Genomic DNA, 23,926 nt, shown 5'->3' with positions numbered 1-23,926 from the left:
TATATATGAGCTGGAAACCAAAATTAACTTTCACTGTGCTCTTGGTAATTTCCAATAATGATTGTCTATCGAAGTCGTTGGGTTCAAACGATACATATCGAACGTGCGATCGTAAATCGATCATGCATCTCCGGTGGCCACAGTGAAAGCAATTTATCGCACCGTGATTTGGAAGCAATCCATATTCCCTACAGAATTTAGTACATTGTTCAGTATCGTTCAAACGGAAGAATCAACTGCTTCCACGCAAGAGAATTATATATGGGCATTGCACTTCTACTGCTCTCATGCGACCTTCCGTTGTCAATGCAGATAACAGTACCTATATTTCCCGCTTAGAGAGTAGAGCGTTCTATATATACATCTCTCGCACTGAGGCCGCGCCTTCGATGTCACTGTTTCTTGGAAATTACCCAAGTTCAGTGAGGTAAATACCCGGCAAAATTAGTGAAAGAGTGCACCACAGTCCAACATAAGCCTACTAATGAAAGTATTAATATCGTTGCTTGATTCCGGGACTCCGAATTTAGGAGATAGGGATAGCTAAGTCGCAGCAAAGTCACGCTGTTTCAAAGACGCGAACAGACTCTTTCGCAAAAACAAACGTAATGAAAGCACTGTATTTGAGAGTAGGAAAGAGGGTGCAAGGGTGGTTATACCCTAAATCACTACCACTGGAAACGCGTGGGAAGGCTGCTGAGCGTACTCACCCTCCAGGTAGTCCCACGGATCCTCCTTGGGCCGCTCGCTCTCGGGCCGCTTCATCTTCTCCCAGGCTGCAACACACAACAGCGCCACAGTCAGTTGCCGAGCAACGTCTAAACAAAGTCTCGTCGAACGCTCAGTGTTAATGGCTCTGAGCACTTTGGGACTCAACTGCTGAGGTCATTAGTCCCCTAGAACTTAGAACTAGTTAAACCTAACTAACCTAAGGACATCACAAACATCCATGCCCGAGGCAGGATTCGAACCTGCGACCGTAGCGGTCTTGCGGTTCCAGACTGCAGCGCCTTTAACCGCACGGCCACTTCGGCCGGCCAAACGCTCAGTGTTGCAGAATGGAAAGAACATATCCTTGAAATTCTGAAACAGTGTCTTTCTCTGTCTGTCTGTCTGTCTGTCTCTCTCTCTCTCTCTCTCTCTCTCTCTCTCTCTCTATGTTCTTCATTTCATTTTTTTAAACATTAGGTTGGATATACAGCGTTTTCTCCAATTCCTACTACAGATTCAAGAGGTTTAGAGGGGAGTACGTACTTAAGGTTTTGATACGGAAGCCTTGTCCGGAAACGTAGCACTTGTATGTACACCAGAACATTATGACCACCGACCTACTATCAATAAAAATCCGTCCAGCAGATAGCAGCGTCAGCTGGCGACGAATGACTTGCTAGTCAGACACACGCATGGTGCATGTAGTATCTATATCTACATCTACGTGATTACTCTGCTATTCACAATAAAGTGCCTGGCAGGGGGTTCAATGAACCACCTTCAAGCTGTCTCTCTACCGTTCAACTCTCGAACGACAAGCGGGAAAACGAGCACTTAAATTTTTCTGTGCCTGCTCTCATTTCTCTTATTTTATCGTGATGATCATTTCTCCCTACGTACGTGGGTGCCAACAGAATGTTTTCGCAATCGAAGGAGAAAACTGGTGATCGATATTTCGTGAGAAGATCCCGTCGCAACGAAAAACGCCTTTGTTTTAATGATCGCCACTCCAATTCACGTATCATGTCTGTGACACCATCTCCCATATTTCGCGATAATACAAAACGAGCTGCCCTTCTTTGTACTTTTCCGATATCATCCGTCAGTCCCACCTGATGCGGATCCCACAGTGCACAGCGATACTTCAGAATAGGGCGGACAAGCGTGGTGTAAACAGTCTCTTTACCAGACCTGTTGCACCTTCTAAGTGTTCTGCCAATGAATAGCAGTCCTTGGTTGGCTCTACCAACAGCATTATCTATGTGATCGTACCAGTTTAGTATATTTGTGTGGTGTCACCGCCAGACACCACACTTGCTAGGTGGTAGCCTTTAAATCGGCCGCGGTCCGCTAGTATACGTCGGACCCGCGTGTCGCCACTGTCAGTAATTGCAGACCGAGCGCCGCCACACGGCAAGTCTAGAGACACTTCCTAGCACTCGCCCCAGTTGTACAGCCGACTTTGCTAGTGATGGTTCACTGACAAATTACGCTCTCATTTGCCGAGACGATAGTTAGCATAGCCTTCAGCTACGTCATTTGCTACGACCTAGTAAGGCGCCATTATCATTTGCTATTTATCTTGTGATGCATGTACCGTCAGACCGATGTTCACCAATTATGGATTAAAGTTAAGTATTCCAGCAGCTACGTATTATTTTTACTAGACTCAACTCCTTTAACTGTTCCAGACCTCACGTCAGCCTGCGTGAGCTTAAACGCGTGCCTTTCGGCTACCGGTCATAGTGGCTTGGCTGTCTTGCCAAGTCACAACAATTTGTAATTGTAATCCTAAGTATTTAGTTGAATTTACAGCCTTCAGATTTGTGTGATTATTCGCGTAATCGAAATTTAGCGAATTTCTTTTAGTACTCATGTGAATAACTTCACACTTTTCTTTATTCAGGGCCAAGTGCCACTTTTCGTACCATACAGATATCTTATCTAAATCATTCTGCAAGTCGTTTTGATCATCTGGTGACTTTACAAGACGGTAAATGACAGCATCATCTGCAAACAATCTAAGACAGCTACTCACATTGTCTCCTACGTCGTTAATATAGATCAGGAACAATAGACGGCCTATAACAATTCGTTGCGGAACGCCGGATACTACTTCTGTTTTACTCGATGACTTTCCGTCTGTTACTACGAACTGTGACCCTTCTGGCAGGAAATCACGAATCCAGTCGCACAACTGAGGCGATACTCCGCAGGCGATACTCCGCAGGCACGCAGTTTGCTTAGGAGACGATTGTGAGGAACGGTGTCGAAAACCTTGGGGAAATCTAAAAATATGGAATCAATTTGAATCCCCTGTCGACAGCACGTCTTACTTCATCGGCGAGCGTGCTGTGCGTGTGTAGAATGGGGATGGCGCGCAATCTGAGTTTGATCGAGGGCAGATTGTGATGCGCCAGATGTTCGGCACGAGCGTTTCGGAAACTGCACGACTTGCCGGGTATTCGAGGAGTGCTGTAGTGAGTGTGTTCAGCACGTGACGAGACCAAGATGAAACTACGTTCAGACGTCGAGCGGTTGGGCGACTACCACTAATTACTGATGTCGGACGTCGTAGGCTGGGGAGACTGGTAAAACGGGGCAGGCGGTAAACTGTGGCGGAACTAACGCTAGAGGTCAGTGCTGGGCAGAGTACAAGTGCCTCTGAACACACAGTGCGCCGAACACTCCCAACGACATGCCTCGGCTGCCTACGACCCATGCACGTGCCAATGTTGCTAGATCGGTTACTGCCGCTACAATGGTAGGGTATCAAGATTTAAGTGAGTTTGAACGTTGTGTTGTAGTCGGCGCGCGAGCGATGGGACACAGCACCTCCGAGAAAGAGATGAAGTGGGGATTTTCCCCTACGACCATTTCTCGAGTGTACCATGAATATCAGGAATCCGGTAAAACGTCAAATCTCCGACATCACTGTGGCCGGAAAATATCTTTCGAGAATGGAACCAACGAGGACCGAAGAAAATCGTTGTTCCAAGAAACATCATCGATATGGGCTTTCGGAGCCGAGGGTCCACTCGTGCACCCCTGATAACTGCAGGACAAAAAGCTTTACGCCTCGCCTGGACCCGTCAACACCTACATTGGACTGTTGACGACTGTATAACACTCCTGTCTGCTACTGCTATACCATAACCTCGAAACTGGAGGCAATTTGCAAAACAGAATTATTTTGTTAGAGTAATAATGGTATAAAGCAACAGATCAGTGTTACCCTCTGAGAGGAATTTTGTTATGTTGATCGTGTTGTTCCTAACGGAGGTGGCTTATCGGAAGTGAAAGTCAGAATTACGTAAATATTTGAACAGTAACAAACAAAATTTTGCCTATTTACACTGTTTAACTGATAAAGAAAACGGTCGCCAGCCTAACTAGGCAAGAGAATGATTAACATTCTCGTTCAAGAAAATAGTTATTAGTAACTTTAAGGGATAAACACAACCTATACTTTGTCACACGCGAGTGCAGTGAGCTCTGACACATACATTAGTTTACGTTAAGAATGAAGCTAGCAGTTAGAGCAGCAGAACTATTTGCAAAATTATAAGAGATACCAAAACACCCTATTACTTTCAGGCTTTAAAGAAATTATGGTTTTTTATAATTAGTGGTCTTCCCATTACTTGATACCCAGCATTAATACAATAGACAAACTGTGGATCTTGTTATATTATTAATGTGCACTTTTACTACAGCGAAACACAATGTTGACAACATTGCAAGAAACTGACTCACCTTTTAGAATTTACTACAGACAACAATGTGATCATTTACTTTATAAGCCTCAGTCTTAAGAACTTTTAATTTTGAAGTCGGCAAAAGCACTTTAATAAGCAGTTTTAATAGGAATATTTTCAGCAAGCATCATTGACTTTAATTCACTCTTTAGCCACATTAACTTTCTCTTTACTATGTTCAAGAGGCATTAATTAGAAAAGAAACACTGGTTTTTAATGTTCTTTCAGTAGGGACACTCGGTAATCACTTTAGTTCGATCGGAGAGGAACCTGAGAGGTGTTATGATGAGGAGAAAAATCAAGGTAGGTACATAATTCAGATATAAATTACCTTATATTTGAGCACACTAACACATCCATTAAGCTGATCCTTCACTGTACATCATTGTAGTATTCCGTTGCAATGATTGCGCAATGTGGTGGCAACTGCATGTTGGTAGGTGGAATTGCAGGTAGAATTGCTGGACTCTGTCATTTCTTGGTGGCGATGATAAATACCAATTCCAGATTAGTTCCAGCTATTTATCCATCCATCCGAGGCATTGGAAAGTAGCAGACAAAGCCTCTCTCGGAACCAGCACAATATGCAACATTTACATGGCAGTGCACAGTTTGGTAGCTCGTCCCCGACTCATAGCTCGTCCCCGACTCACAGCTTGTCCCCGACTGGTAACTCGTCCCCGACTGGCTACCAGTTCCACCTTTTCTACGTAGGCCAACCACAATTTGCGCGCGCTACACAGTTCCGTTCCCGAGGGGAACCACTACACCTTTTACATACAGAATAACTAAGAGCCCTAAGTGAGGATCAGCAGTTTACATAACAGCAAACAAATACATTAAATAAGACCGAACATTTGCACATATTGACATTTCTACAAAAAAATTATTCACACAGAAATTACAATTATATATAGTAAGTTTTTGTTTCTTCCAAATGGGACAAAGATTTTAAATTACAGATACAGTACTTTGCATAGAATCAAATCATGACGTCAAAGTTTGTACAAAGAAAGGAGTATACAATTTTGTGTTATCTATTCAATCAAACACATTTACAGAAGCACAGCAACGTAACATTAAATGAAACAAAAGCAAAATAAATGAGTACAGCATTAGAGCTATGGTGTTACAACTGGAAACATGTTGCCTGGTTGGACGAGTCTCGTTTCAAACTGTATCGAGTGTATAGACGTGTACGGGTATGGAGACAACCTCATGAATCCAATGACCTCGCATATCATCAGGGGACTGTTCGAACTGGTAGAGGCTCTGTAATGGTGTGGGGCGTGTGCAGTTGGAGTGATATGCGACCCCTGATACGTCTAGATCCGACTCTGAGAGGTGACATGTACGTAAGCATCCTGTCTGGTTACCTGCATCCGTTCATGTGAATTGTGCATTACGACGGACTTGGGTTATTCCAGCAGAACAATGCGACACCCAAGACATCGATAACTACGACTGAAATGGGCACGCGACTATCGGCACTGTTGCGTGGTCTGATAAATCCCGATACCTTCCTCATCATGCCGATGGGAGGGAGTGAATCCGTCGTCATCCAGGGGAACAGCTCCTTGACACCTGTACCGTGGGACGAAGACCAACTGGCGATGGCTCCATTAAGCTCTGGGGAACACTCACGTGAGCATCCATGAGTCCATAGAGTTCGTACAAGGCACCACGACGCCCAAGGAATGTCGTACACTGGTTGCAGACCACACACACCCTTTCATGACGATCATGTTTTCTGACGGCAGTGGTATTTTTCATTATTAAAATGCGCCATGTCAGAAGGCAATGAGTTTGGTGGAGTGATTCGAGGAAGATAGCGGCGAGTTCCAGTTGATGTATTGGCCCCCGAAGTCGTCAGATATGAACCCGATCGAACACACCTGGGATGTGTTTCAACGTGGCGTCAGAGCTCATCGCCCCTCTCCCCGGAAATGACGGGAATTACTGCAGCAGTTATCATTAACGTTCAGATTTATACATTCTAACAATATCTTCAAAATGTTGTAGTCCAACATTCTAAAAAGAAATGACAAAAATATTTCTAATATTGTTGCACTGAAGATTTGCAAATATTAAATATACCAGACAGATTTCGGGTTGTCCAGCAGTAAGTCTTTTAGGCTGTACCTAAAATGTACCGTATTAGAAACAAATCACTTTATAATTGCTACAAAGTTACTGACAATTTGTATTCCTGTGTAGCACGTTCAAACTCTTGGATCTGATTCTGTGAACTAAGCTGTTACTTGAAAAAAAAAAAAAAAAAAAAAAAAAAAAAGGAAAACGAGAGTTTACTTACAGATTTTCCGGTATAAATGTGTTGACACTCAGTAGTTAGGTTACATGATTTGGAAGAGGCTTTTCAGAGATTTTGTGGAGATCACAACAGAAGTAGTTCTTCATTAGAAGCATTCGGACTGAAGAATTTCGACTTGACTTGCTGAGTTATTCCCTAGGCCCCAGATATGGTAAAGAACGGCGTTAAGAAGTAAGCGAGTAAAATGCACCAACTCCTTTTGTTCATTTGTTTCCTGTACCTGACAATATTCATATTACAAATACGAACTTGTTTTAATCTCCAGAATATATCGTTTTCGACTGATCATTCATATGCTATATGGAAATATCGTACAGTTTCTGATCAGTGTAGGGAGAGGATTTTCAAACATAAGTGGCAAAAGATTTGTTGTAAACCAGTTTATTAACATCCATTAAAAGTTTATCAGCAGCTCTTTTCAGAACTGTTCTTCATTTGTTGTTTATTGGAAAATTTGAGTCATTTGCAAGCTGAAACATTTTTAGGGTCGTCAAAATAACACTGTCAATAAAATCGTTGTCGCTGTGTCGTGACAACGTGATCATTAGATGGAGGGCACTAATAGGAAACTATTCGATATTTGTTCAATTAACAGGAAATATTACTCCTGCGAAAGATCGGCTGCAGAAATGAACGTGAAACACCGGCTGGGTGTGCTAGTCGAAATTGGAAATTACAGTGTCACCAGAAAGAACCTGCCTCTTGATACTTAACACATATGTTGTTGTGAGTGGATTACGCGTGCACACCAGCTGGTGAGTGTTCAGTTCTTGTTGTTGAGAACTACTACTTTCAATGATTATATAAAGTACAATCACCAACAATGCGACAATCTTCCAAAGAAGAAGGACCACTCGCCTTCACCCACAAGTGAACGCTACAATCAGAATTTATCTTACAACGTCTACGACAAGACAAAGACAAACTCCCGTGCGGAAAAAGGTAGGAACCCTCACTAGCAATGATAATCTCAGAAACAGGGATAGTACGGTAAGCTAAGTTTTCCCTAGTTTCAAAGGATTCCAAACCTGGTATACCTGCATTATTACAAGCAACGAAAGCAACAGTGAGCCATCCGTTACCCAAACTAGAGGAAGAAGAAACTTTCATTAAAGAAAAATTTAACCTCGCACCACAAAATAAAGTAGGTCCACGAATAAGAACAAACCGAGTAGTTTTACCAACTCCTCTCGTTTTCGTTCTTTTTACCCTTCCCAGAAGATGTCGAGACACCTAGAGTGCTGAGATTCCCGGTTCATCATTTTTTAGATGAGTTATGTGTCAATTTGCCTGGATATGGGAAGTCGAAACAAGCACCATTATGGCTCTGGCTCTGAGCACTATGGGACTCAACTTCTGAGGTCATTAGTCCCCTAGAACTTAGAACTAGTTAAACCTAACTAACCTAAGGACATCACAAACATCCATGCCCGAGGCAGGATTCGAACCTGCGACCGTAGCGGTCTTGCGGTTCCAGACTGCAGCGCCTTTAACCGCACGGCCACTTTGGCCGGCTAGCACCATTATGCATTAGAAAATACTGAACATCATGTTGAATAGGCGTAACATATCGTCTCGATTATTGTTTAGTGTGCATTTTAAGATCAACTTCTGTGAGGAAGCGACAGCAAGGTGGGAGGTCCATCATTGAAGATTATGACGTAATCGTCTTATATTACGTTAGCTGAGCTCTGTGCTGAGCCGCTGAAATCCCCGCAGAGTTTCGCCTACCTTACTTTTCGGGGAGAAATGGTCCGATAACAAAGTTAATGATACAGTCCTAATTTAATTTATACTAGAGCTAATTGTAGCCTTGTGGTGGGACAATTGTCTACTAACTCCTTTTCGTAGCAGGATAGCGACATCTACTTTTACGTCTGGTCTGTATAATCCGACAACACAGAATCCTCTGAAGTTGACATGTCAGTTCGGTTTGAAGCACGTTTCGGAAATGTAAGCCACAGTTGTATTTTGCGTGTTGGCTACGGCTGACCGGGCGTTCCACTCTAGGAACCTGAAAACTATTGTCCGATATACTGTTTAGAACTCTGTTCCTTGAATCTATGATAAGTAATTCTGCAATGGTAGAGACTATACCACAATTGCTAATATCCGACTGTAAACATTATATGTGAGTTCATTTCTGCTACCATTTGTCCCAGCATCAGAGGAATGACTCTAAGGGAGAGAGGGATTTATCTTAATAAAACTTCCGACACATCTTCTTGGTTTGGGTCGGGAGACAACGCACTAAATTCCTGAGACTGGAAACCAATAAGTCTACTGAAGAGTAGATTTAGTAGACTCCGAATGTAATGTTAGGGCTGTAGTCTCTGAAACCAGACGTCTGTGCTGTGTTATCCATGTTAGTCGTTTCCGAGAGCTGAGTCGACCGGTAAGCTCTTTATATGTCTGTATCTAAGGGATAGGTCTTGAGATGCCAATGGAAGAAAGGGAACCTCCTTATGTGATGATACTTTAGTGGAGCAAATGAACTGTAATCTCATACATAAAAAATTTCGTGCTGAGTTTGAGAACTGAATACATATCCAGAAGTATTGTCAATAAGAGAGCCTCATGTGACCCTTGCATAGTTAATTTCATCAAGTCTGGTCTCGGCATCTTTGAACGACATGTTATTGAGTAAAATAACTCAACGGCCGGTGTGGCCGAGCGGTTGTAGGCGCTACAGTCTGGAACCACGCGACCGCTACGGTCGCAGGTTCGAATCCTGCCTCGGGAATGGATGTGTGTGATGTCCTTAGGTTAGTTAGGTTTAAGTAGTTCTAAGTTCTACGGGACTAATGACCTCAGAAGTTGAGTCCCATAGTGCTCAGAGCCATTTGAACCATTTTGAACCGTGGCACTGGTTGCTGATGTGCCGGAACCTGAGGCGCTTTTAACTCTCATGGATAGAGGAATCTGTAGATGCTCGTTTACTTTTAACATCTGCTTGAATGGTAGTATCTGCTTCTTCAAAGTAACTGCAATATTTAACAATTTAGATTTGCATTTATACTTTTTGAGTTCCATTTAATAACTGAATTTTCGGAACCTATGTTCTTTCATTTGTATCTTCACTAACTGCCTGAATGCCCAGTGGGGAATGTGATGTTACACGTTGCCCCATAGGTGAAAGGCCCCAGGATTTTCATGATTTGTAACGTCATTGGTCGACGGTACTAGCCTTAGTTTCCCACACTTGATTTGTTCCTCGACGAATCTCCTGAAATACCCCGTAAGTGATTCCGGATGGTGTTGAAATAACCGATGTGTTATAAAAATAACAATAAATCTTCTCCATGCTTACTCCAGTAAAAACCTTTCTTCGGAACACGTAACACATATCATGACAAACGATATGTAATATCCCTTACCTCTACTATAACGTAAGTGAAGATTTGAGATGGCTGCAAATGACTATTACTGAATTCAAAGTCCCATTATATGTGATCGTAGCTTCTTCTTTGTAAATTATTTCTGGCCACAAATGATGATTGTTTTGAAATGAACTGAATATTAGAATTGAAAACTTTGAACACTGTCACCTTACGAGATATTTTGCTTGCTCTGAAGGTGAGGAGTGTACCCCCCTTCATCTTACTCTCAATAAAATAGTTTTTAAGCAGCTTAGGATTTAAGTCTGTCAACGACGAGGTCATTGCAGGTGATGCTCAAGATCTGATTGGGAAAGAAAACAGACCGTATCATTTTCAAAGGAATCATCCCAGAATTCGCCTAATGTGGTTTAAGGAAACTACGGAAAACCTTACTGTCTACTGCAGCTATTCCATGTTTAAATAATGAAATGATAGTATTGCATTTTTTTGTCCGGGATACCCCATCTAGGGTTTGTTCTGCTACATAGTGCTATTCTTTATTTGCCGCCACTTCAGCGACTTGCGCCTCGATGATGATGATGATGATGATGATGATGATAACACAACACCTAATCCCCGAGTGGCTAAAATCTCCGACCCGGCCGGGAATCGACACTGGGTCCACTGTATGGCAGTCAGTCTTAAGGCCCAGTCTTGGAAAAGGGCACAGGTCATCCCCGTTTTCAAGAATGGACGTCGAACAGATGTGCAGAACTATAGACCTATATCTCTAACGTCGATCAGTTGTAGAATTTTGGAACACGTATTGTGTTCGAGTATAATGACTTTCCTGGAGACTAGAAATCTACTCTGTAGGAATCAGCATGGGTTTCGAAAAAGACGGTCATGTGAAACCCAGCTCGCGCTATTCGTCCACGAGACTCAGAGGGCCATAGACACGGGTTCCCAGGTAGACGCCGTGTTTCTTGACTTCCGCAAGGCGTCCGATACAGTTCCGCACAGTCGTTTAATGAACAAAGTAAGAGCATATGGACTATCAGACCAATTGTGTGATTGGATTGAGGAGTTCCTAGATAACAGAACGCAGCATGTCATTCTCAATGGAGAGAAGTCTTCCGAGGTAAGAGTGATTTCAGGTGTGCCGCAGGGGAGTGTCATAGGACCGTTGCTATTCACAATATACATAAATGACCTGGTGGATGACATCGGAAGTTCACTGAGGCTTTTTGCAGATGATGCTGTGGTGTATCGAGAGGTTGTAACAATGGAAAATTGTACTGAAATGCAGGAGGATCTGCAGCGAATTGACGCATGGTGCAGGGAATGGCAATTGTATCTCAATGTAGACAAGTGTAATGAGCTGCAAATACAGAGAAAGATAGATCCTTTATCATTTAGCTACAAAATAGCAGGTCAGCAACTGGAAGCAGTTAATACCATAAATTATCTGGGAGTACGCATTAGGAGTGATTTAAAATGGAATGATCATATAATGTTGATCGTCGGTAAAGCAGATGCCAGACTGAGATTCATTGGAAGAATTCTAAGGAAATGCAATCCGAAAACAAAGGAAGTAGGTTACAATACGCTTGTTCGCCCACTGCTTGAATACTGCTCAGCAGTGTGGGATCCGTACCAGATAGGGTTGATAGAAGATATAGAGAAGATCCAACGGAGTGCAGCGCGCTTCGTTACAGGATCATTTAGTAATCGCGAAAGCGTTACGGAGATGATAGATAAACTCCAGTGGAAGACTCTGCAGGAGAGACGCTCAGTAGCTCGGTACGGGCTTTTGTTGAAGTATCGAGAACATACCTTCACCGAAGAGTCAAGCAGTATATTGCTCCCTCCTACGTATATCTCGCGAAGAGACCATGAGGATAAAATCAGAGAGATTAGAGCCCACACAGAGGCATACCGACAATCCTTCTTTCCACGAACAATACGAGACTGGAATAGAAGGGAGAACCGATAGAGGTACTCAAGGTACCCTCCGCCACACATCGTCAGGTGGCTTGCGGAGTATGGATGTAGATGTAGATGTTAAGTCGTCAGATGTCGGAACATAGTTCTCAGTACTCTGAATCCAAGCAAAAGCCATGTGGCAAGCACAATAACAGCAGTCAGCCTGCATAAAAAATAAATACTACATTCACAATACATACCGGAATGAATCGCTCTTGTAGCCGCGTGCTGATTGGATTACAATTACATTAAGGCTGTGGACTAAATCCTCATAAAACTTCTAAACCATAATTTTTACAGTCTAATGGAGACCTGAACAACTATCCTCCCAATTATAATTAGTTTCGCGCAAGCAGTATCTCTGCAATGTATCTTATCTACAATGTTGACACCTCTCTCATCACTTGCATGTGGCATATTTTTCCGTAGTCAGTATTTCGTATGGAATCGTCTGAATATATACGTGTGTGAGAGAATAAGCATGATAGACATATTAATATGATCTAACATGTAGTAAATCGATTAATACATACATCTCTTCTTAGTGATTTTATGATGCCTTTATACACTCCTGGAAATTGAAATAAGAACACCGTGAATTCATTGTCCCAGGAAGGGGAAACTTTATTGACACATTCCTGGGGTCAGATACATCACATGATCACACTGACCGAACCACAGGCACATAGACACTGGCAACAGAGCATGCACAATGTCGGCACTAGTACAGTGTATATCCACCTTTCGCAGCAATGCAGGCTGCTATTCTCCCATGGAGACGATCGTAGAGATGCTGGATGTAGTCCTGTGGAACGGCTTGCCATGCCATTTCCACCTGGCGCCTCAGTTGGACCAGCGTTCGTGCTGGACGTGCAGACCGCGTGAGACGACGTTTCATCCAGTCCCAAACATGCTCAATGGGGGACAGATCCGGAGATCTTGCTGGCCAGGGTAGTTGACTTACACCTTCTAGAGCACGTTGGGTGGCACGGGATACACGCGGACGTGCATTGTCCTGTTGGAACAGCAAGTTCCCTTGCCGGTCTAGGAATGGTAGAACGATGGGTTCGATGAGGGTTTGGATGTACCGTGCACTATTCAGTGTCCCCTCGACGATCACCAGTGGTGTACGGCCAGTGTAGGAGATCGCTCCCCACACCATGATGCCGGGTGTTGGCCCTGTGTGCCTCGGTCGTATGCAGTCCTGATTGTGGCACTCACCTGCACGGCACCAAACACGCATACGACCATCATTGGCACCAAGGCAGAAGCGACTCTCATCGCTGAAGACGACACGTCTCCATTCGTCCCTCCATTCACGCCTGTCGCGACACCACTGGAGGCGGGCTGCACGATGTTGGGGCGTGAGCGGAAGACGGCCTAACGGTGTGCGGGACCGTAGCCCAGCTTCATGGAGACGGTTGCGAATGGTCCTCGCCGATACCCCAGGAGCAACAGTGTCCCTAATTTGCTGGGAAGTGGCGGTGCGGTCCCCTACGGCACTGCGTAGGATCCTACGGTCTTGGCGTGCATCCGTGCGTCGCTGCGGTCCGGTCCCAGGTCGACGGGCACGTGCACCTTCCGCCGACCACTGGCGACAACATCGATGTACTGTGGAGACCTCACGCCCCACGTGTTGAGCAATTCGGCGGTACGTCCACCCGGCCTCCCGCATGCCCACTATACGCCCTCGCTCGAAGTCCGTCAACTGCACATACGGTTCACGTCCACGCTGTCGCGGCATGCTACCAGTGTTAAAGACTGCGATGGAGCTCCGTATGCCACGGCAAACTGGCTGACACTGACGGCGGCGGTGCACAAATGCTGCGCAGCTAGCGCCATTCGACGGCCAACACCGCGGTTCCTGGTGTGTCCGCTGTGCCGTGCGTGTGATCATTGCTTGTACAGCCCTCTCGCAGTGTCCGGAGCAAGTATGGTGGGTCTGACACAGCGGTGTCAATGTGTTCTTTTTTCCATTTCCAGGAGTGTATATACACATGTGGCTGATGGCCTGTTACAAACCTTACTGCACTGCCTAACGCGATTAAAGGACCAACTTTTTCAAATCTTGTAACTGTCTCCCATTCCCACGCAGAAATTTTGAATTTGGTACAAACGTGCCTTCAATGTTCCTCTGCGATGACGCAAAAGCTTGGCGGCTTGCAACGTCGCCCTCAAGATCTACGTCACTTAAACAGTAAGTTGGTGGCACATGCTAAAAAAGGCCAGAACTCAGAAATTCATGTGACGTGTAAGGTGAGTTAATAATGTCATATTGGCACCAAATTGGGGCTGGATCCCCAATAAATTTTTTCAGACCCCTTCGGAGTACAGTGCGTCCACAATTTTTGCTCTCGTGGACAACCGCTTTCTGGATTACTGCAATGAGAATATATCACAAATTTCCCTTTATTAACTATTTTATTTTGCCATCCCCTTCCCACGCTCACCCCACTTACTCAGTACCTTGTACTTCCTTAATATGAGGAAGAACTTTCTGAGTCTGGTAGTCCATCATGGACTACTAGAAAACCAAAAAAGAAGCGAATCGAAGCTTCTGAGATAGGACGCAATAGTATCATTTCAAAATTATGTGGAAACGCCGAGGTTCTTCACAACATCTGTGAAGGAAGGAACACATAGAAACCGCTGCTGAAAAAAGGGGCAGAATGGCAGGACATGTGGTAAGACATCAGGGAATAACTTCTCTGGTACTAAGAGGGAGCTGTAGAAGATACAAAACAGCGGAAGACAGAGAGTGGAATACATCCGACAAATGACTGAGAAAATAGGATACAAGTGACACATTCGTGGTGGGATGCTTCTAACCAGTCAGAGGACATGTTGTTGTTGTTGTGGTCTTCAGTCCTAAGACTGGGTTGATGCAGCTCTCCATGCTACTCCAACTTGTGCAAGCTTCTTCATCTCCCAGTACCTACTGCAACCTACATCCTATTGAATCTGCTCAGTGTATTCATCTCTTAGTCTCTCTCTACGATTTCTACCCTCCACGCTGCCCTCCAACACTACATTGGTGACGCCTTGATGCCTCAGAACATGTCCTACCAACTGATCCCTTCTTCTAGTCAAGTTGTGCCACAAACTCCTCTTCTCCCCAATTCTATTCAACACCTCCACATTAGTTATGTGATCTACCCATCTAATCTTCAGCATTCTTGTGTAGCACCACATTTAAAACGCTTCTATTATCTTCTTGTCCAAACTATTGTTTCGAGACACTCCCCATTCCGTTCACCTGCTCTTCCAAGTCCTTTGCTGTCTCTGACAGAATTACAATGTCACCGGCGAACCTCAAAGTTTTTATTTCTTCTCCGTGGATTTTAATATCTACTTCCAATTTTTCTTTTGTTTCCTTTACTGGTTGCTCAATATACAGATTGAATAGCGTAGGGGAGAGGCTACAACCCTGTCTCACTCTCTTCCCAACCACTGCTTCCCTTTCATGTCCCTCGACTCATAACTGCCACCTGGTTTCTGTACAAATTGCAAATAGCCTTTCGCTCTCTGTATTTTACCCCTGCTACCTTCAGAGTTTGAAAAAGAGTATTCCACTCAACATTGTCAATAGCTTCCTCTAAGTCTACAATTGCTAGAAACGTAGGTTTGCCTTTCCTTAATCTATTTTCTAAGATAAGTCGTAGGGTTAGTATTGCCTCACGTGTTCCAATATTTCTACGGAATCCAAACTGATCTTCCCCGAGGTCGGCTTCTATCAGTTTTTCCATTCTTCTGTAAAGAATTCGTGTTAGTATTTTGCAGCCGTGACTTATTAAACTGATAGTTCGGTAATTTTTACATCTGTCAACACCTGATTTCTTTAGCATTGGAATTATTATATTCTTCTTGAAGTCCGAGGGTATTCCACCTGTCTCATACATCTTGCTCACCAGATGGTAGAGTTTTGTCAGGACTGGCTCTCCCAAAGCTGTCAGTAGTTCTAAAGGAATATTGTCTACTCCCGGGGCCTTGTTTCGACTTAAGTCTTTCAGTGCACTGTCAAACTCTAAACGCAGTATCATATCTCCTATTTCATCTTCGTCTACATCCTCTTCCATTTCCATAATATTGTCCACAAGTACATCGCCCTTGTATAGACCCTCTATATACTCCTACCTTTCTGCTTTCCCTTCTTTGCTCAGAACTGTGTTTCCATCTGAGCTCTTGATATTCATACAAGTGGTTTTCTTTTCTCCAAAGGCCTCTTTAATTTTCCTGTAGGCAATATCTATCTTACCCCTAGTGAGATAAGACTCTACATCCTTACATTTGTCCTCTAGCCATTCCTACTTAGCCATTTTGCACTTCGTGTCGATCTCATTTTTCAGACGTTTGTGTTCCCTTTTGCCTGCTTCATTTACTGCATTTTTATATTTTCTCCTTCCATCATTTAAATTCAATATTTCTTCTGTTACCCAAGGATTTCTACTAGCCCTCCTCTTTTTACCTACTAGATCCTCTGCTGCCTTCACTATTTCATCCCTCAAAGCTACCCATTCTTCTTCTACTGTATTTCTTTCTCCCATTCCTGTCAATTGTTACCTTATGCTCTCCCTGAAACTCTGTACAACCTCTGGTTTAGTCAGTTTATCCAGGGCCCATCTCCTTAAATTCCCACCTTTTTGCAATTTCTTCAGTTTTAATCAACAGTTCATAACCAATAGATTGTGGACAGAGTCCACATCTGCCGCTGGAAACGTCTTGCAATTTAAAACCTGGTTCCTAAATCTCTGTCTTACCATTATATAATCTATCTGATACCTTCTAGTATCCCCAGGCTTCTTCCATGTATACAACCTTCTTTCATGATTTTTGAACCAAGTGTTAGCTATGATTAAGTTATGCTCTGTGCAAAATTCTACCACACGGCTTCCTCTTTCATTTCTTACCCTCAATCCATATTCACCTACTATGTTTCCTTCTCTCTCTTTCCTTACACTCGAATACCAGTCACCTATGACTATTAAATTTTCGTCTCCCTTCACTATCTGAATAATTTTTTTTATCTCATCACACATTTCATCAATTTCTTCGTCCTCTGCAGAGCTAGTTGGCATATAAACTTGTACTACTGTAGTAGGCGTGAGCTTCGCGTCTATCTTGGCCACAATAATGCGTTCACTATACCGTTTGTAGTAGCTTACCCGCACTCCTATTTTTTATTCATTATTGAACCTACTCCTGCATTACCCCTATTTGATTTTGTATTTATAACCCTGTATTCAACTGACTAAAAGTCTTGTTCCTCCAGCCACCGAACTTCACTATTTCCCGCTGTATGTAACTTTAACCTATCCATCTCTCTTTTTAAATTTTCTAACCTACCTGGCCGATTAAGGGATCTGACATTCCACGCTCCGATCCGTAGAACGCCAGTTTTCTTTCTCCTGATAACGACGTCCTCTTGAGTAGTCCCCGCCAGGAGATTCGAATGGGGGACTATTTTACCTCCGGAATATTTTACCCAAGAGGACGCCATCATCATTTAACCACACAGTAAAGCTAGATGCCCTCGGGAAAAATTACGGCTGTAGTTTCCCCTTGCTTTCAGCCGTTCGCAGTACCAGCACAGCAAGGCCGTTTTTATTAGTGTTACAAGTCCAGATCAGTCAGTCACCCAGACTGTTGCCCCTGTAACTGCTGGAAAGGCTGCTGCCCCTCTTCAGGAACCACACGTTTGTCTGGCCTCTCAACAGATACCCCTCCGTTGTGGTTGCACCTACGGTACCGCCATCTGTACTGCTGAGGCACGCAAGCGTCCCCACCAACGGCAAGGTCCATGGTTCATGGGGGATCAGAGGACATATGATTTTAAAAAAGTATATTAGAGATGAGCGTGAATTTCTTGGAGAAATTTGCATTATTGAGGGTTATGGCACTAATGATTGTCAGCGTAAGTGATTTCATGAACATGTGAGCTGTTGCTAACCACTGTCGAGCTGTAGTCATCACTTGCGGCGTATACGACCATCATCTTGCGCGCAGACTTCCTAATCGTTTAGAGCTGTTTTTGCATAACGGAAGACTTGTACATTTATGTGACATCCTTTCAGAATCTTCCGATACAAGGTTTGTTCTTTCTTGGTGATGCCTTCTTCCAGGGACTGTCTTCACAATCCACACACACACTTAATATGGGCATAGCTTCAATAATTAAAAAAACACTAAAAAGCAGGTAATTACTGTTCTGCCAGTTCCGGAAGTAGACGTCAGCAAAATGGCAGAAACTTAGCATCGGAAGATTCTGCAAGAACGGCACGGTACTATTATGCAAGAACATGTAACATCGCTTGTATAATATTTGTGATAGGACTGCAAAATCATTAGGAACAGGCCACTAGAATAAGAGTTGTTTAAAACAAAACGTCTGTTCTTGCCCCGTGTGGCAAGCGTATTCTTCTTTCCTAAGCTCCAAGAAGAACGGAACTGATTTCTTTCAGCTTTTACGACAAAGGCAGCGGCTGTCTCATGTGTTGTTGAGTTCATAACGACGTACGGTGGCCAAACGAACCTCCGGCAATAACTGAGTCACAGAGCGTACACATGGCACTCAAAACACATGTACTTCTGAAGAACAACGTTGGTCGCTTCATGAATACAGTCCAGAAGCGTGCTGATGCGAAACAGCTGTGCAGCACTACAAGAAAGGGGCATCAAACATCTTACAATAGATGCAACACACAGTGGACAACTGTCATCTAGCGCCTGTCTAACTGGAGGCTCGAAGTCTATCGGTCAAGTGGAGCTCGAAAACAAAAAAATTCAAATGGATCTGAGCACTATGGGACTTAACTTCTGAGGTCATCAGTCCCCTAGAACTTAGAACTATTAAACCTAACTAAGGTAAGGACATCACACACATCCATTCCCGAGGCAGGATTCGAACCTGCGACCGTAGCGGTCGCGTGGTTCCAGACTGTAGCGCCTACAACCACTCGGCCACACCGGCCGGCGAGCTCGAACACAGCTCTTCCTTTTTTGTAATATCCACAAAATCTCTTCCTCAAATTTATATTGTTCTGATTTTTCAATTTATGCGTTTGCTAACATCAACCAACATATTTTCTAAAGTATCTGTCATGACGAACTGCTGAAACGCATCTGACAAAAGGTCCTAGATTTTTATTTCAGTGACATTTTTTGTCTTGCATATGTTTTTCTTCTTACAGCCGATGTTAATTCTCTAATTTGCGACGTATGCATTGGAAGTAGTAAAAGCTTACAAATGTCGCTTTGCACAAAACCTCTGTTTTGTATCTAGGTGGTGTTCTATTTCCTTCACAAACCCTCCAATCCATCGGCACTCTCCTCGCTGTTTGTACAGGAAGCTCAAGTCCATGAGGTCTACTACATAACACTCTTTCTATTTGTCCAACGTAGTCATCCTGTCCCTCTCCCTCCCTCTCTCTCTCTCTCTCTCTCTCTCTCTCTCTCTCTCTCTCTCTCTCTCTCTCTGCTTTGGTCTCATCTCGGTACCAGGCCTTTTGAAGCGGATTTCAAATATAGCTTGAACGACTAAACACAATAATTAGATTTTGCAGTAATTGGAGTAAAGTATAAATAAAGAAACTATAAAAAGTTACGAGAAGCAGTAGAAATTTAAATAATAACATCTCAAGTGCAGAAACGTAGTAGGTTGATAAGAAAACATTTAATAAGTGATTAAATTCAACTATTAATGAAATACAATAACAACAGACTCTCGAAGCACAAATGTATGACAGGTAGTGTTATACAGGGTGTAAAGTTTAAGTTGACAAACCAGAATAACTCGAAACAGAAGCTTTACACGAAAAAATGTGTAGAATCCAAAGTTGATTATTTTCGAGGGGGATATCTGCTGGTGCTGAAATTAGCTCGCCACCCCAGCCCCATGGGGTTGGGGCGGGAGGCAACTTTAAAATTTCAAATGGGAACCCCATTCTTTATTGCAGAATCATATTGTTACTTTAAAAAAGTACGTACATTTTGTCTTAAAAATTTGTTTTGATTCTTGGTAGTTGACGCTGTAATTGAAGAAAATCCATGTTCTCATTTTTGCGTGGAAAATGGTTACGGATAAATAAAAAATACTTACTTCGTAAGTTTTGATTCGCTAAAACTAAAACTGTCCCTCTCTCCCCATTCGGGGGTTTGAGACAGAGGAATTAGAGTTTTACAAATGTTGACCCATATATTAATTTTTTCCGCAGATTCGGGTAAGTTTTGTGGTCAACATTTGTAAAACTCTAATTCCTCTGTCTCAAACCCCCCTATGGGGAGAGAGGGACAGTTTTAGTTTTAGCAAATCAAATTTTACGAAGTAAGTAAGTAATTTTTATTTATCTGTACCATTTTCCACGGAAAAATGAGAACATCGATTTTGTTGAATTACAGTGCCAACTACCAAGAACCAAAATAAATGTTTAAGACAAAATGTAAGTAGTTTTTCAAGTAAGACTCTGATTCTGTAATAAAAAATGGGGGTTCCCACTTGAAAAATTTTTAAGTTGCCTCCCGCCCGACCCCCAGGGGGCTGGGGTAGCGAGCTAATTTTCGCACCAGCAGATGTCCCCCTCGAAAATAACCAACTTTGGATTCTACACTTTTTTTGTGAAGCTTCTTTTTCGAGCTATTCTGGTTTCTCAACTTAAAATTTACACCCTTAAACAAAGCTTAGTTACTGAAGTCTAACAACAGCACTCCTAAAATTGTGGTTTGAAGTGTATTATTAGACTAAGAAAACAAACCAGAAATACCCGAGTAACGTGCGAAGAAGAAGCTGAAACGAAACTCTGGTGATAAACTGATTTTGTGTAAACTTAAGGCGGAGGGTGGAGAAAGAAAAGGAAAGGTAAGGGAAGGAATTAGTGACGTCAGCTGCACTAGGACTTTGTGCGGAATCGGTGACGACGAATGAAAATGTGAGCCATACCACGGATTGCGATAAGCCGTGTGTGCGTGTGGCGCAATGTTTAACACAACTGCCTAGTAAGCAGGAGGTCCTGGGTTCGAATCCCGGGCCGGCACACAATTTCACTCGTCGCCTCTGATTCCGCATAAATTCCTGACGATGCTGACATCAACAGTTCTTTTCCTTTCGTTTTTTCTCCTTTCACTTTCAATTTACATAAAATTTATCACAGGTAAGTCCGAAAAAACAGACAGCACACGTTGATATGAAATTGACTTTTCCTTGTGGGGACTGCCCTACTGTTCATAAAAGAAAGACAGCGATTCAATATTTCGAATGTACAGTTAGATAAAAAACGAAGTTATCTGTCTCAGAAGGTATGGAGGAAACTGTTGCGAGAAAAGAAGTGCATCCGTAATTGCACTAGTAAGACATGAAACATTCTGTATCTAAATCAAATAAGAAAATTTGAATAACGAATGACGCAACCACGCGGGTCAGCTAATAGATATACGTATAAGCAGACTATTTCAGATTATTTTAAGCGGTCGTCTATTTTACGAAATACGATCTGAAATTACTGTCTAGGAATGAACAGATGATAGAATTATGAAAATCAAATAGACGTGAAAAAAGAACCTGCAACACGCAAGATGTAAAAATAGTTCTCTTTTCAGAGAAGTACACTCCTGGAAATGGAAAAAAAGAACACATTGACACCGGTGTGTCGGACCCACCATACTTGCTCCGGACACTGCGAGAGGGCTGTACAAGCAATGATCACACGCACGGCACAGCGGACACACCAGGAACCGCGGTGTTGGCCGTCGAATGGCGCTAGCTGCGCAGCATTTGTGCACCGCCGCCGTCAGTGTCAGCCAGTTTGCCGTGGCATACGGAGCTCCATCGCAGTCTTTAACACTGGTAGCATGCCACGACAGCGTGGACGTGAGCCGTATGTGCAGTTGACGGACTTTGAGCGAGGGCGTATAGTGGGCATGCGGGAGGCCGGGTGGACGTACCGCCGAATTGCTCAACACGTGGGGCGTGAGGTCTCCACAGTACATCGATGTTGTCGCCAGTGGTCGGCGGATGGTGCACGTGCCCGTCGACCTGGGACCGGACCGCAGCGACGCACGGATGCACGCCAAAACCGTAGGATCCTACGCAGTGCCGTAGGGGACCGCACCGCCACTTCCCAGCAAATTAGGGACACTGTTGCTCCTGGGGTATCGGCGAGGACCATTCGCAACCCTCTCCATAAAGCAGGGCTACGGTCCCGCACACCGTTAGGCCGTCTTCCGCTCACGCCCCAACATCGTGCAGCCCGCCTCCAGTGGTGTCGCGACAGTCGTGAATGGAGGGACGAATGGAGACGTGTCGTCTTCAGCGATGAAAGTCGCTTCTGCCTTGGTGCCAATGATGGTCGTATGCGTGTTTGGCGCCGTGCAGGTGAGCGCCACAATCAGGACTGCATACGACCGAGGCACACAGGGCCAACACCCGGCATCATGGTGTGGGGAGCGATCTCCTACACTGGCCGTACACCACTGGTGATCGTCGAGGGGACACTGAATAGTGCACGGTACATCCAAACCCTCATCGAACCCATCGTTCTACCATTCCTAGACCGGCAAGGGAACTTGCTGTTCCAACAGGACAATGCACGTCCGCATGTATCCCGTGCCACCCAACGTGCTCTAGAAGGTGTAAGTCAACTACCCTTGCCAGCAAGATCTCCGGATCTGTCCCCCATTGAGCATGTTTGGGACTGGATGAAGCGTCGTCTCACGCGGTCTGCACGTCCAGCACGAACGCTGGTCCAACTGAGGCGCCAGGTGGAAATGGCATGGCAAGCCGTTCCACAGGACTACATCCAGCATCTCTACGATCGTCTCCATGGGAGAATAGCAGCCTGCATTGCTGCGAAAGGTGGATATACACTGTACTAGTGCCGACATTGTGCATGCTCTGTTGCCTGTGTCTATGTGCCTGTGGTTCTGTCAGTGTGATCATGTGATGTATCTGACCCCAGGAATGTGTCAATAAAGTTTCCCCTTCCTGGGACAATGAATTCACGGTGTTCTTATTTCAATTTCCAGGAGTGTAGTCATACATCAACAGTAGGCTGGACAATATTTAAATGTTCAGAGACAAGTATTAAAGAAAACGACGAATTTACGAATGTGTTTTTAATAATGAAAAACTGTCTGCTACACGTTTACAGAAAGTACATCATCTGATCAAAAGAATCCGAACACATATTAGCGGGCATTAAGGTAGCATGTGTCAACCCTTCCCCCTTGAGACAATCGGGACACTGCGGGGGACACTTTAAATGAGGTGTCTGGATATCTGGAGCGGAGCTGACGTTCTAACTCGTCCCACAGGTGTCTAATTATGTTCAGGTCGGGACTTGGTAGGCAGTCCACTTCCTGAATGTTATTGTCCACAAACCATTGCCTGCTAGAGGTTGCTTTATGGCAGGATACATTGTCACGCTGACACAACCGTCGTCCCTGAAAAGTAGTTCTCCACGTATTATACAACGCTGCAAAATATGTACATGTTCTTCCTCATTTACCGTTTAAGGGGATAACACCATAACCACCAAAAGCACCCCTATACCACAACACTACCTCCTGTGACTCCACCATTGGTACTACACATAATAGCAGATAATTTACTCTAGGTATTCACCGACCACAAATCCTTTCCACTGACTGCCACAAATCACTCGTTTCCAGTCATCCACTTTACACCACCTCAACTGTCGCGTAACGTCGACTACGGAAACGAGTGGCTTATGAGAAGATACTGGAACTTTGCACTTAATTATTTTTAACTACCTACGCACAGTTCAAATAGTTAAAATGGCTCTTAGCACTATGGAACTCAACAGCTGTGG

General features: G+C 43.9%; 1 long non-coding RNA gene across 1 annotated transcript in view; it reads right to left on the bottom strand.

The window, feature by feature from the left end:
* Positions 1-710: 710 nt before the first annotated feature.
* LOC126189048 (uncharacterized) overlaps positions 711-23,926 on the bottom strand; it is a 225,686-nt gene continuing 202,470 nt past the window's right edge. Inside the window, exon 3 of the long non-coding RNA XR_007537903.1 lies at positions 711-776. This is a non-coding gene — a long non-coding RNA (uncharacterized LOC126189048). The remainder of the gene's footprint in view (positions 777-23,926) is intronic.

This window comes from Schistocerca cancellata, chromosome 5 (assembly GCF_023864275.1).
Source record: "Schistocerca cancellata isolate TAMUIC-IGC-003103 chromosome 5, iqSchCanc2.1, whole genome shotgun sequence".
In the NCBI taxonomy this organism is placed as follows: Eukaryota; Metazoa; Arthropoda; class Insecta; order Orthoptera; family Acrididae; genus Schistocerca; species Schistocerca cancellata.
The sequence above is the reverse complement of the archived record's forward strand: the minus strand, read 5'-3'. Positions and strand labels throughout refer to the sequence as shown.